The following is a 16,512-nucleotide window of genomic DNA, read 5'->3' on the forward strand; positions in this document are numbered from 1 at the left end:
TTTGGATGGGGTTTATTTGTTGTCAAGTTTATAATAATAATAATAATAATAATAATAAGTGTACAATTTTCCTGTATATATTGAGGCTCATACCTAACAAATCAGCTATCAGTGGTTCTAATCAAACAACTACTGTTTGATTACCATAATTATTTACCATGGTACACATCCAAAACAACCACAGCATAACTATAGTACTGTGTCTGAATCACTATTTTACTACCAGTGTACATTATGGCTGATTTTTGCTGGTTCTGCTGGTTATCAGGTTCCTCTTTGTGTGTTTTTGAAAGGTTTGAACAGAACTAGATAATATTTCAGTGTAATTAGTGACATTAACCTGTGTTTTATATACATTTTAGAGGTATTATTCATGTGTACTGATGTTTCAAAACCCATAACCTGCATCATATTTTATAATTCTAGTATTGTACACTCATTATAATGTAAAATAATATATAATGATGAATCATTCATTTGAACTGATTCATTTAAGTGATTCAGTCCAACTTTCACTTGTCCCTCCACTAATACCAAAAGTTTTTATTTTATGACGTGTCATTCGATTTTATGCATTCTTTATTAAAATAATTTTGCTACAAAAATGTTTTAAGTCATATAACTATATTGTAACTCTGTGTAGCTTTAGTAAGGCAACTATAAATTCATAAAAACATTAAAGAAAATATTACCATTTGGAGCAAAACATTTCTGATTTGTTTGATACTTCCAAGACTGTCACAAGACAGTTTTTGGCATTTAAAATTTCAACAAAACATTGTCTGTGTAAGTCATTGATACTTCCAAGACTGTCAAAAGAAAGTTGTCTGTGTAAGTCAGTGTAAGTCAATTGTCTGTGGTCGTCTCTCTGGTGTCAGGTGTCTGTAGAGCTGAATCCCGGTCTGACTCCTCCGTGGGTTCTTCCTCCTGGAGTGGGTCTGGTTCATGTGCGAGGTCTGGGGCTCAATGACACGCTACACTTCTTGCTGTGTAACGCTGGAGCGCCTGCGCTGCTGATGGTCCACACGAACAGATCTCGGTCAGCAGTGCAGGTGGACTGGCCTGAGTTCATCAACCACAGTTCACCCGGCAGCCTGAGGGTGGCGCCGCAGAGCAGCGTGCAGTACAGCAGCGCGCTAGTGTTCACCAGAGTGAGTCTAAAACTGACCCAAATCACACACTATACACTATGCACTCAGCCATGTAGTGTATGAATTTAATAGTTATTTTGTCATTAATATTCAGAATCTGATAGCCCTGTCCCCTTTTCAATATTATGTAATCAGTGTTGTGTTTTATTTTTTTAGTAGTTATTTTGTCAAAATTATACATTTCTCTTTTATGCCCTCCAGCACAAAAAGTCATTAGGATATTTGTAAGTAGGAACATATCATGTTCCATGAAGATATTTTTGTACATTTCCTACCGTAAAATATATGAAACTTTATTTTTGATTAGTAATATATGCATTGCTAAGAACTTCATTTGAACAACTTTAAAAATGATTTGATGATCAATATTTAGATTTTTCACACAGTTCAGTGTCTCCACATAGCTGTCGAAAGCGAGTGTATTATCACGGATGCTCGCCGAAGCAGTGTGTTTTGGAGAAGTTTTGTGAGGATCAGTGGTGTTTGTGTACATATGGGCATCAGACGCTCCAAACACAGACATGATCGCTGATATTCTGACATCAAACCGCCTTTAGATCGCTGAGTTTTCCACACATTCAGAATGGTTTCATTGTTCATGTGTATTTCTGGTGTGTTTAGTGTTTTCTGAATAGATCCGTATAGTAGCTGTATGCAGTCCTCTGGCGTCTCCCTGTGGTCTTGTTTGGTATGGCAGGTTGACTTCTGCTTATTTGTTAAAGTTACTGTATAATCTAGCTTCACATACTTGTTGTAAAGGATATCTGCAGTCACATTCTTGCTAAGTATTTTTGCAAATATAGAACACTATGTTTAAGTCTATCTTGAATTAGTTTAGTTTAAAAATAATTACATGGAATTAAAGGTTAAAATAAAAACATTTATTATAATAATAATAATAATTATTAGTATTATTATTAGTGTTCACAAGAACACTACATTTTTATTACAAGCCTAATCTATTTTCATTTGATTTAAAATTGTGCTGTTTTATATAATAACATCTAATAATTCTATATAATAACAACAACAACATTTTTAATAATAATTATCATTATTAAAGTTCACACTAAATTGTTATAATAATATGTATTAATAATAATAATGATTATTATTATTACTTAAAATTTCTCAAGTACACTGTATAGTTTATTACAAGCCTAATCTTGTTGCTGTCTTATAATAACTTGTAGTAATACAAAATAAATATAAAATGTATTATTTTCATAATAATAGCAACAGCAATAATAATAAAATGTATTAATGTTAATAACAATACTTTTAAATATTATTATTAATATAATTAGATTTCTTAAATACAGTTTATCACAAGCCTTTTCTATTTATGAATGTGCTGTTTTACAATAACTTGTAGAAATTATAATATTTATTATTGTTAGTGTACAACACACTGAATAGTTGTTCTATATCTTGTCGTTGTGTCTTTGGGAAGCTGATGCCTTTACAGACAGAAAGTAATGAAAGCATGAGCTCTGCTGTGTGTGTTTGTCAGGTGTGGGAGTATGATGATGTCAATAACACCGCGGACCCCCAGCAGACAGCAGAGACCAGCTTTTACCCTCCGTACGAGCTGCAGAACTTCCTCTGGTCCCTGAACGTCAGTGTTAACCAGTCGGATCACACAGTAACGCTGTGCGGCGGAGAGAAAACAGAGAGCTTCGTCAACGGCTCGCTCTGTCTGCAGGTGAGCAGAACTACAGGAACTGACTTACTACACGTTCTGTGTGGACGTACAGTAACTGTGTGATTTCTGTCCTCAGTTCTCAGCGTTTGAGTCGGAGGGGTCGTGAGAAAGTCTGGCCGAGTCTCCGTCACAACGCTAACTCCTCGCAGCTGCGCGTGTGGCTGGACGGCGTAACGCCGCGAGGAAACCACTCCAGATTCGCTCTTGAGTTTCAGTCTGTCGCTGACTCAGGGTTCGAGGGACGCGTGGACGTCCACAGCTCTATAGACGATGAGTACACACCCTCCATCTTTAAGGTGAAAACATAGACATTAGGGGTGTAACAATACACTAATGTCATGATTTGGATGATAAATGATACTCGTTTCTCTATTTGTGTCCCTGCAGCACAAAAGCAGTCTTAAGTAGCACAGGTGTATTTGTAGCAATAGACAACAATACATTGTATGGGTCAAAGTTATCAGTTTTTCTTTTATGCCAAAAATCATTAGGATATTAAGTAAAGATCATGTTCCATGAAGATATTTTGTAAATTTCCTGCCGTAAATATATCAAAACTTAATATTTGAGTTAGTAATATGCATTTCTAAGAACTTCATTTGGACAACTTTAAAGATGATTTTCTCAATATTTAGATTTTTTTGCTCCCTCAGATTCCAGATTTTCAAATAGTTGTATCTCAGACAAATATTGTCCTCCTAACAAACCACACATCAATGGAGAGATTATTTATAAATTTTGAAAAATTGACACTTAACACTGTTTTTTTGCTCCAGGGTCACAAATGATATTCACACAATACTTTGAACAAAGCCACAATAGAGTTTTTGGTCACACTTTATTTTAAGGTGTCCTTGTTATGCGTTACATGTTCTTACTATTGTAATAACAAGAAGTTATGCATAATTACATGCAAGTAACCCTAAACCAAACCCTATTACTAACCCTAACCATATAGTAAGTACATGTAGCTGATTAAAATTACTCTGTACTTAAATGTATAATAACACTGTAACAAGGACACCTTAAAATAAAGTGTAAGATATTTTTTTTTACTTTACAATAAGGTCCCATTAGTTCATTCATTAACTAACAATGAGCGATATCTTTGTCACAGTATTGATTGATCTTGATTAACATTAGGTAATAAAAAGAACAATGGATGATGTTTATTAATGTCGATCCGTGATATAAAGTACAGATTACTGAACGCAAAATAAAACCACTTGTAGTTTTTGTTTCATATTACAAAAAGTACATAAAACACATTCACATATGAGGCTTTAATCAGTCCAGCATTGATTTGAACAAGGTCAGTCATCAGTTTTCAAACTTGTAAAATAATTATAAAACAACAAAAATGCTGGTATAACTTCACTTAAAGTATTTCTATATAAAAGTAGTTTGAATGCAGTAATGCAGCCTTACAATGATCTCATGAAAAATTGTAACCGCTGTTATTACAATATAATATTATAATCTATTCATTATTAAACCTTTAAAAAATATAATGCATTAAAACACATGACCATCACCCTTCAAATATTATAATGCATTATTGTAATAGATTTTTTTAAATTTGAATGGGTGGTTAGTGTTCATTATAAATACCTTTATAATGCATTATACATAAAGGCTTTAAATGTTACCCAAATGTTTAGCTATTGTTAAAACAACATTATAAAACAGATAGTTCCAGTGCTTGATTCTGATTGGCTGAGCTGCGTTCGAAGCTGTTGTAAAATACTCTACAAACACACGCCTTTGTTTACTTCTGTGTGTTGCTCGGCAACCACAACAGTTTCTGAGGAACTACATTGTTTGGTGGAAGAATACTGTGGCTTCTTGGGGCTTATTGCTTTGGATAAAAGTATAAATGTGAAATCTGTAATAAACTGTGTGTTGAGTTGATTGCTGTGAGTGTTTTTAATCGAGTGTTTGTCTGTCAGGTGTCTCAGTGGGTGTCGTCTCCGGTGAACAGCAGCGGTGTTGTGGGTTATAATCAGTGGAAACCCGTGGCGTATCGTAAACCTCAGCCGGTGTTTGAGGACGCCACGCCGTGCAGACACTCCCAGCTGGTGTCTGTGAACCGCATCCCTCGCTCCGGTCTGGTCCAGGCCTATTTCACAGACCATCCTCACACTTCCGGCCTGAACATCAGCTTCGGCATCGATAAAGACCCCGTGTTTTACAGCAACTCCAAATACATCAGCTGGTGAGTCACACTTTCACAGCACCGTTGCTCTCAATGTTAAAAAGAACTCCATCATCATAGATGTTAGTATTGTAATTTTACTGTAGTTCTGCAAAATAAAAAAGACATTAACAATGATAATGAAAATTACAACAGCTCTGTTAATACATTTATTATAACACAGTGTTCAAATTAGGATCTGTAATATTTTCTAATGTTTTAAAAGAAGTCTCTTGTGTTCAGCAAGCCTGGATTTAATTGTACAGTAAAAAATACATGCCTGATTCAAGACGGGGGTCTAGGAAATGGCCCAAAAATATTATTTTACTGACTTATTAATTTTAAGTTAAATTGTGCTTTAATGGTATAGTGTCTGGAAGAATGTTAAAAACGTTCAGTATTAAGTAAATATTTTTAAATTGTTGTTTTGTTATTGATTTTTTTCTTTGAAAAGCAAGACGAAACGGTAAAAGTAATATGTGTGTTTGTGGTGATAAAAATTGGGATTGTAATTATACTTGGAAAAGAATTTTTTTTTTTCTATTTTATTTTTGTTTTGGTCCCTAGTTATTTTTAATTTATTATTTAACTTTTTATAATTAACTTGCTGATAAGTGTCTGTTAGATTACAGTTAATAATAAAATATGAATGGATTGTAATTTGATTGTACTTTTCTATTGATTATTTTGTAGTTTCTTGGTTACTCTTTTACCCATACTTGCCCAGTTAGGAAATAAAAAATATAAAAATATTTGTAATAATATGTGAATATTTTCTGATATTTGAATTCTAAATATTAAACATGCTCTTCATTTTAAATGAATATTAGATTGTTTTTTTTTTCCATATTTGCCTATTAGTATCTGTTAGAAAAATAATGAAATATTAAAAATGTTTCTGATTTTTTTTTAATATATTTTAAATATTTAAATTGTTCTTGTATATTTTTTTTGAAGATATGTAGGCTAATAAAAAAAATGTTTTACTTTTTTTCTTCCTGAACACACCCCTCTTCTGCCATCAGTCAATCAAACAGATAGCCCCGCCCCCAGACTCTCATGATTGGTTGAGTCAGAATGTTCAGAAAGCATCAAAAATAAAAGAGACTGAACATTAAAGTGACACCGTGGAAATTGTAATGTACTCTACCTACACCTATAAAATCACCAACTACAGCTTTAGAGCATATTAAATGAACTGTAGCCCATATTATGAGTGTGTGTGTGTTTGAGTAATGTTTGTTTGAATCGCTCTGCTCTCAGGACTGTATTAGTGGGCTTGGGCGAGCCTCCGGCCGATTCGTTCTCCACATTAATCATCATCATCATCACCGTTGGGCTTGGTACTCCTCTGGCCATCATTATTGTGGGTGGAGTGTTCGTTTGGATCCGCAAGAGGATGGCGAACTCGTCCGGCTACGAGCCAATCAACTGAGACCTTACGCTACAAGCCCCGCCCCCAATGCACAAACCTGCCCAATCAATGATGAGGTTACTGACGAGTGCATGAGGGAGTTCAATTTAACTGTCCAATCACACAGAAAAATTTAAAGTTTTGATTTAAATGTTACATACTGAATTTTTGACAACCTTTATACTTGAATCTCATTCTGATCAATCGATCGCAGATCAAAACTAAAAGTGCAATGGAGATATTCTCTGATTGTTTTGTTTTTACGCCATCATTTTTCATACTTGTTTGTGCCAAAACTCCTGCTTGTAAAATCGATTTAATTGACCAGATTGATGACCGCTGCGCACAATTTTAAAGATTTAAAGCATTATTTTCTCTTTAATTGTGAAATTTATGCAAATGCTTTCATATTGAATGTAAACTGCACTGTTTGAGATTCTCAGGGATTCTCGCTCTGTTCAGTTTGGATGTTTTTAACATAACTGTGGCTCACGGGAGAGTTCGTGGTGAAGGCGTTTTGTAAACGTTCATTTGCACCATGAAGAAATCCTTCCTTTTTTGTTGTTGTTGTTGCTGCCTTTAGTGACTTATCAAATGTAATATGGATTCAAAACCTTTTCTTTTTCACTATATAAATGTATTCAACACTGTGGATTCATGTCTTGTGCATCATTTATTTATAAACACAAAAAACATGATATACAAGTGGAAGCAGACTCTAGACCACAAGACTGCATCGTGATATAAAAATGAGTAAACCATGAGGAATATGACATAAATCAGTGAAATATCAGCATGACAAAAACAACCGCATGATGTTACTGCACTGACTGTAATCTTCATAGGGGCTTATATAAGTTTTTTTCATTTTTTGTACTGTAGTATCACTTTATTACACATCTTTTGGATTGAAAAATATTTACATGCATTTACATGTATATACTTAAATTTATATTATATATAAATATAATTAATATATAAAAATACACTTTTTCTTAAATATATACATGCATGTGTGTGTATTTATATATAAATTTACGACACATGTATTATATAAACAAAAACTTTTATTGTGGATGCGATTAATTGCAATCGTTTACAGTAATACACACAAACAGGCTGATAGTATGCCTTTAATTGATTATTAAATACAAAGTATTATACACAGTTATGAAAAATCATCATTAATATAAAAAACCTTAAAAACTTAACATCTGTAAAATATCGATTATTTTAAAATAAAGTATACATTACATAAAATATGTTGTGTAAAATAAGCATCTGAAGTCTGAGAATGAAAGTAAAACTGTGTTGTTTCACTCCATTGAGAAGATTAATTAGCTAAATATAAATTAAATGTTATAAGAGAGCCATTTAAAGTAAAGCACATTTCCACGCTTACGTTTTTGCACAATTTACTTCGTTGAGCATGTTAAAAATATAAATCAGTTTTCAAATGTCAGACGTTAGCTTATAAAAGTTACAATTCCCTGCACTAAAAAATAAAAAAGATTAATTCTGCCTGTACAGAACTCGAGCAGAACACGCACTTGTACTATCTGTGTTAGCGTGTATGCTGTTCAGCTGATATGAAACGAAGCTAGCATATAATTAATTGATTTTTAAGATACAGGAAATGCGTTTCTGTAGTTTTCACAACATGACAGCTATTCTGAAACTCTTGTTTACGAGCGCTGCACATGTGCGCCGGACAGGCGCAGCGAAACCAAACTGCCCCTCCGCCGAGCGACAGCTCCCTCAGCCAATCACAACGCTCCGTGCGCTGTGACAGCCAATCAGAGTGCGGGATTTCCAGAGGGACGCGCGCACACATGCGGAAGTTCGTCTGTGTTGCCACAGTGTGTTTTCAGGGCGCATCATGAGAGATATCTTGCTCATTTTGACTGAACCGATGCTTAAAATGTTTTAATATCTAAAGGGCATCATGAGCGGCACGTTTAGGGAGATTGTTACACTCCAGCTGGGGCATTATTCCAACTTATCGGGACGCACTGGTGGAATTTACAGGTGGGTGCCCTGTCCCGTAGTTTGATTAATAGTGAATGTATTCGGTTTGTTCACTGCTAAGTAACAACAGTTTCTGCAGTAAAAACTATGATACAGTAGCATTAGAAATCACTGGCGCGAAATCAAAATGACGAATAACCTACAGCTTTTCAAACAGATCCTGAATTCATATTTCATGATTTTTACAACAATAACACAACGTTCAGAACGTTCTGGAAAGGCTAATTTCTCACGTTTCTCAAAGTTACCAACACAGTAACAGATCTTATAATTACAGCTTCAGTTCAGTTATCTGATCTTTAATAATGTTCTCAAAATGTTATTTATACAACGTTCAGGAAACATTTCTTTTCTGAAATCCAGTGTATCTTTGAAATGTTGCTAATCGTTTCAGAACGTTCGGAGAACATTTAGAAGTAACGTTCCAAATATAGTCACAAAATAACGGAATGGAATCTTCCCGATAATAGTTATTACATTAATCTCCAACATTAGTGATTAAAATCCAGTATATTTATGAAAATGTACAGTTAAATAGACACACACTGAATTAATATGATGATATGCAAAAATCTGTTATATTGGTATAAGATTTGTTGATATAGTATTTTCGTTTTTAGTAATATTTACAATTTGTTTTAATTTTTATGCTTTCTGTTTTCATTTTAATTTTAGCTTGGATGTTTTAGTAACTGTTTGGTGGGGGGGAGGGTTTGGGTCTATATAGTTTCTTTTAGTTCTTATCAAAATATGTCAATATAGTTTTTATTATTGCTGTCAAACTATTAATCGTGATTAATCACAACCAAAATAAGTTTTTGTTTACATAATATATGTGTGTGTACTGTGTTATATTTAGTACTTATATATAAATACACGCACATACAGTACATACATAGATGCATGTGTGTGTATTTATATATATATATATATATATATAATATATATATATATGTTTTTGCACACTCTCATCATGTAACATGGAAATACTGTAGATGTGTGAGTATATACGTCTGATCTGATCGGTGTGTGATGGTCAAGCGTGGTCAGTGTGTGTTTGTGTGCAGGATGCGGCGCTGGTTTATGACTGCGACGCGCCGCTGGGAGAGCTGCAGAGCGACATGTTGTTCAGAGAGGGTCTTACTCTCGGAGGACACGTCACATACACACCTCGACTCATCGCCATGGACCTCAAAGGTGAACCACATCCCACGGGTTTCATCCGACATCAAACTCAGCGAGAATCTCAGTATATAAACCGCAGAAACAGATGTGAAAATGTCCATAAGCACATGCATACAAACATTTTTACGCTTTTATCAAGTAAATAAATGAATGCAACATTGTTTATAAAATGCAAAAGACAAATATGACAATCACAATATGAATTAAAAATATAATGATGTGCACAAATCACAGTGATATTTTAGTATCGTTGAGATTTTTACGGTTAGTCATTTAGCAGATGCTTTTATCCAAAGTGACTCACAAATTATACAAACTTGTTAATTGTATAATAAATAAAAACTAAACAAATAGATAGAATACAAAAAGAATAGAGGTTTTTTTTAAGATAAAAGGAGTAAGTAAAAGAATAGAGTGCAAGTCTAAAAGAGGCGAGTTTTTGTAAAGAATAGAATTAAAATAGAGAGTGCTAGATTTACATTTCTAGTGCTTTTTTTGTTTGTTTTAGTAATATTTTAAAATAGTTTTATTTTTATATGATCTGTTTTCATTGTAACTTTAAGCTGAAGATATAAGAAATTTGTGTGTTTTTGTTATTTTTATTTTTAATATTTTATTTAAAAATGTCTATATATTTTGTATAGGTTTTTATATTAGTTTTAGGTTAAAAGTTAAACTAAAAGAGAATAAGATTTTTATATTTCATTTTATTTCAAGGAACTCATTTTTTTTTTTTTTTTTTTGGTTTTATTTTTAGTTATTGATAATAAGCAACCCATGCACAAACATTTTAACTGCTTTGTGATAATTAAATTACTATAAAACGAATTCATTAAGAAAGTCATTGCATTTTTCTGAAAGCACGCTTGGATTTTCTAGGAATTGCTGCACTTGAATTTAAGATGAATTGCAATCCATAAACAGAGGATTATTTAGAAATATGTTTGTGCGTATGGAAAATGTATAAATCATTCGTTAGAAAGCGTGAGGCCTCTCTCTAGCTTTAATTACGAGCATCTGTCTTTGGCAGTCGGAGCTGATGATTGTTGGTTTCTGAGTGTGATATCGGGTTGTTGATGTGTGTGTGTTGTGTTGATGTCATCAGGAAGTCTTCAGACGCTGAGGAGGGAAGGCAGTCTGTATGGCACAGAGAATGAAAACACCAGCTTTACGTGGTATGAACATGATTTCTGCTTCTGTTCAGACTCCTCCGGCTCTGGATCTCGGCTGTGCTGTATTTCAGTATGTTCTCTGCTCTTAGGAAAGGACCGATTATGACCCATAAAAGAAAGCCCTCCCACCAAAAAACGCCTTCCTACAAGAGCTGGACAGTCTGGATGTGAGTGTGACTGTAATAATCCCTGCACTGAGGGTCTGAGAGGGACACTTCTGAAGATTGTCTGTCTGTCTGTGTTCTGTGTGTCTAGACGGGAGGTTTACTAGCAGAGCCGGATTTCATGTGTTCTTCCTCTGCTGTGGCTCACTGCTCAGGTATGACAGGACACAAGTTAAACATGAACATCATTTACATTTATGCATTTAGCAGATGCCTTTTTCCAGAATGACTTGCGTTCATGCATTCCCTGGGAATCGATCCATTGATCTTGCTGTGGGGTTATTTTTGTAATAAAAAAATTGTTACATGAAACAAAACGAACATTAATTGAAATAAAATATATAAAAATTTAACATTTTATATTTCAGGTAGTTACCCAAAACAACGTTTTTTTGTTTAATATCTTGAAGTACTAATAAATACGCTAAAACGAATAAATTAAAAAATAATAAATAAAAAATAATAAAAACTATATAGACGTATTTAAAAAAAAAAAAAAAACTGATACAAATGACAAAAATACAAAACTAAAACTTTAACTAAAATTTATTAAAAAATAATAAATAAAAAATAATAAAAACTATATAGACGTATTTAAAAAAAAAACTGATACAAATGACAAAAATACAAAACTAAAACTTTAACTGAAATTTTAGGTGAAAGTGAAAAGACAGATATAAAAATAAAACCTAATACAAAATATCAACTAAATATTTTGAATAGAATTTACTAGAATTATTAGGTTATTTAATTTCGCTGTCTATTAGGTTATTAATATTATTAAATGTTAGGTTATTATAGGCTACTAAAATTTAAAAATAAAATCTAAAATGTAAAAATATTATGCAAATTTAGAATTATATTAAAATAACACTGCCTACTGTTTGAGTTAAAGAATTCATCAATACACCTTATTCTAAAGAAAAGCATCATTTGTCTTCATATTTAATTAAATGCAGTATTATAAAGTGATATGCAATTAAATGTTTCATTAATAACTTGCTCCACTTCTGAAACCACATTATTTTAGTATTATTTTTCATTATTTTATTATTTTCAGCTGACATCAGCAGTCTCTTTTTTTACCAATACCCAAAATTAACTTTCATCTTACATTTTATTTTCTCAGTTACTATCCCGCTTGACTCAGAAATATCAGTTTTTTTTAAATAATGTAAATGTCATTTAAACATTTGCATGTGTTTTATGACTATTTTGTATTGTATTGATTGTGTGTTATGTTTATTCTACATTTTTTTTTTTTTTGAGAAGATGCTGTGAAATATTGTGCATTTGTATTGTAACTGACTCTGAAAGTGAGCAGCGTGGGAGCGGGTTTGCAATGGAGACGGTGAACAGCAGACTGGAGCGGATGCAGAAATCCTATTGGCTGGAGGGGAGCGTGAGGGTGTGGTCAGATTTCCTGAGGATCCACCTTCATCCGCGCACCGTGTCCGTCATTAACCAGTACAACCACGACGGGTGAGTAATACAACGACTAGTGCGTCACACTACAGCCTTCAGCACTGCTCAGGTGAGTGATGCGGATTAGGGGTGACCCCAAAAGATTCGAAGCTTCAATATGGAGAAGCCTGATTCGATACCAGTCTCACAGTCGAATATTCGCGGGGTGTTATGATCATGCCATTTTGGCTATAAAGGAGTGATTTCATGTAGAACTACCAGGTTTCTCCTGATAAGTTAGTATACAGTCTATTATGAAATAGCGGTGTTGTGTTGTGTGTGTCCAGTGAGTCGGAGCGTCTGGAGGTGTTCGGTCAGTCAGGGCGAGGCGACTCAAGGGGGCCAGTGTGGAGGCATCTGGAGGATCGGCGCATTTCTTCGGTGGAGGAGTGCGGACTATCTGCAAGTTAACCCCAAAACCATCATAAACACTGGACATCGAGGGAATCATCAGGAAACCCTCAGGGCTGTGTCCCGGGTCTGTTAGGATTTTTCGTAGCATTGTGACACAAAAACTGAGATGCGAAAGAAAAAGTGTTAGTGTTATTTCAGTGGCTTTGCTGTAGTTTTCCGAATGTTTGTGCTGAAGGAGAACGCTCTGGGATTGAATGCATCAATTTTCAAAGTGGACCACCAAAGTGTTGGGTGATAGCGAAATGCATTGATTCTCCGGGAATGCTAAGGTTTTCTAGCAAACAAAGTTTTTCGGGGAACGCCAGAGATTTCCAAATTAATACAATGTTTTTCTTAGGGCAACATTACAAGACTTTTTATGTCAATGTTTTTTTGTTTTATGTCCTTATTTTGACTTGATGTCATATTTCGACATTTTATTTAATTTCAGTGTTTTGTGTCATAATTTAGAATGTATATCATAATGTCAATTTGGACCTGTCATAAAATGTGGATTTTTCGTAATAGGTTTGGACTGTTTTAGTGTATATGTGCCAACTTGATTACAAAATGTTTATTTAAAATTGAGTTAAATGTTTCTATGTTCATGATTTTGACTCAGGTCACACTCAAAATCTCAACTTTTTCTTTATCAATTTTAATTTGGTATGTCATAATTTGGACTCTTTCGGTCATGATTGCAATTTTTTATATAAAAATGTGTACGTGTTATTACTTTTTATGTCGTAATTTTGACCTTTTTTTCATAATTTCCACTTTTTATGTCAATTTTGACTTGGTTTTTTTAATTTTTTTTTTTATTTTTTTTATTTTTTTTAATTTTTTTGATTTTTTTTATTTTTTTTTATAATTTGGAATGTATTAATATTGATTCTTGTGGTATATATAATGGAAAACTATTTGCACATAAATTTGCGATTGTTGGTCTTAATAGTCAAGGCTTTTTATTTAATGATAAACAACATACAAATCACAATTTCAACTTTTCTGACTTGGACAAAGCATGGCTTTTTCTTTATGTATCAGAAGTTAAGCTTCCATAGTTTGCTGATGCGACATGAAAAAGGTTCTGCGAGATAATCTGCAAATAATGGTGTTGGTTAAACGAATTGCAAAACATCATTGAAATTCTGTATCGTATGAATCGGGACGTATAGTACTCTATTATGTATAATAATCTATGATGTGGACATCATGAAGAGTGAAGATACATTTAAATGGGTAACCCGTGCCTATGTTTCTCTCCTGACTCAAGGTCTTCAGGTGTTGTGTGATCTCGATGATGGTTTCTACAGGCTCTGGGGTCAAAGGTCCCAGGAGATGTTGCAGGACTCTTATCGGAAGGGCGGGGCTATCCTCCCCTGGAAGGCGTCTGCGCACCTGTCAATCACACAGAAAGAGAAAACGGTGATTGTAGATAATTCAAACCTTCAAAATAATCATCAAGAGTTTCATGCTATTAATTCAGTATCCACTTCATACTAGCGCTCCCTACAAATCTTAGTTGTCTTCTGTGATCACGAGATCTATAAAAGAGACTTGCTACCTACATGATGAACTGTGCGCTACGGAACACGCACATGATTGGCCAATCACAGCTCGTTCTTTAGCCCTTTGACACTGAGATGGCGGGTTAAGGAGATCGTCCAGCCTCCACCCACAGCATTCCCGCTGCTTCAAACAAAACACTGTGAAGTAAATAATCTGATGATACAGATCTTAGTTTTTTACATAGTTCGGATCTTAGTGCACGCTCCTCCACTAGGAGATGCTTAGTTCGAGCCGATCTAGTCATTGATCGGTATCGGCTCCGATTACTGCCATTTTTTTGTCCAAATCCGATATTGTGTGTATACTATTCGTGTTATCGTTAAGCCCCACAAAAAGAACAAAACACTATAAAGCACCATAAAGTTCCTGACTATATTTCAAGTGTTCTTGCGCTTTCGTGACGCTCTTTGTGTTATAATACTTTTGCGCAATGAAAGATTATTTATAGTCTTTCTTATTCGGTCCTATTTATCATATGTTGCTCCCTTCATTACTGTGCTATACATTTAAATATATTTATAATATAAATATATTTAGACCTACTTGTTTTGCATGAATGTATTTTACAACAATACAAAGAGAAATGTGTAACATTTTACCAGAATTAGTCCTACACTTATTAACTTTTATTTATTCCCGACTAAATCATATTATTTAGATATTAAATATTAAATAATGTTGTTTTAATAAATGCTTAGATTTTATTAAATTATTGTGCACCCATGATTTTTCTATAGTATCTTTTGATGCTGTATTATCCACTAACCTAGTTTATAATAGTATTTTTGTCATAGATTATGATTATATATTTTTTCATTTTGTTATTTTTCATTAAAAATGAAGTTGTCTTTGTTTAGCAGATTGTGTTTAACACACAAAGCAGTGACGATCAGTTCAACAAACAGAAGTATAGAAATTCTACATTGATTAAAAAATTAAAAAAAAAACGGTGCTCGGATCGGTTCTCAGAAAATGTTTTCGTTGCATGCCTTCTCTCCACTGAAGATCGTGTATTTTAGCATGTCTTCAGTGGTTGTGTTGTGATATCTGTGTCCGTCTTCTCTCAGCCGATGCTGTGGTATCACTCCAGCTCGGTTCTGGCTCTGGCGCTGGACTGTATGACGGCCTCATACAGACTGAGACAGAACAGCGCCCCCATGTGGCAGCTTTCAGACGCTCTGGCCGTCTCGGGAAGGAAGGTCAGTATAACCGCTGCACTGTAAAAAATGACTGTGAATTTAACTGTAAAAGACTATAAAAATGCTACAGTAAAAACCTGTTAAATGGTTAACGGTAAGTTTCCCTGCTATATACGTTGAAAAACTGTATTGGACATTACATGTCATTTTACGGCAGTATACCGTTTTTTAAAATGGGAAAAAAACACTGTAAAAAATTACCTTGAATTTAACAGTAAAACACTGTAAAAATTCTACAGTTTAAACCTGTTAAACGGTTAACAGTAAATTCCCCTACTATATACAGTAAAAAAAGCAGTATATGGCATACATGTATTTTCCAGTAGTATACTGTTTTGAAGTGGAAAAAGACACTGAAAAATATGACTGAATTGAACATGGTTTTTAACTACTGTAAAAAGGATGGTGTGTGAAGAGTATATGATATGTTTGTATAATGGTACCGGTTTTAAGGTTTCAGCGTTGCTATATCGGTGAAAACTGTCCTTGGACATTACATGTCATGTGTTTTTTATGTAGTATACAATTTTTTTGGAAGTGAAAAAGAACGTATTATTTACAGTGAATAACCGTTAATTGACATTCTTAGAATCCCTGCATTACATTTCAAATTTGATGTTTTTTTTGTTTAGGTTTTTTGTTAAATAACTGTTTCTTCTTGTTTTTTCTTATCTGTTTGTTTACATTTGGCTTGTGTGTTACATCTAATGTTGTTAAATTAATATTTATTGCATTATTTCAGATTCATACGTGTGTTCATGTGTGTCCCCACATGATCGGTGTTAGTCGTTTGTGTGTTAATAATTTCATTCAATAATTTAGTACATTTTTAATCAACTATATTAGGGCCTATAAAGCTCGGATTCTTTGA

At 33.7% G+C, this 16,512-nt stretch overlaps 2 pseudogenes; both read left to right on the forward strand.

Moving 5' to 3' along the window:
- Window positions 1-158: 158 nt before the first annotated feature.
- LOC122140863 lies at window positions 159-7,038 on the forward strand (annotated as a pseudogene).
- Window positions 7,039-8,272: 1,234 nt separating this feature from the next.
- On the forward strand, window positions 8,273-12,744 carry LOC122140774 (annotated as a pseudogene).
- Window positions 12,745-16,512: the final 3,768 nt, after the last annotated feature.

This window comes from Cyprinus carpio, chromosome B19 (assembly GCF_018340385.1).
Source record: "Cyprinus carpio isolate SPL01 chromosome B19, ASM1834038v1, whole genome shotgun sequence".
In the NCBI taxonomy this organism is placed as follows: domain Eukaryota; kingdom Metazoa; phylum Chordata; class Actinopteri; order Cypriniformes; family Cyprinidae; genus Cyprinus; species Cyprinus carpio.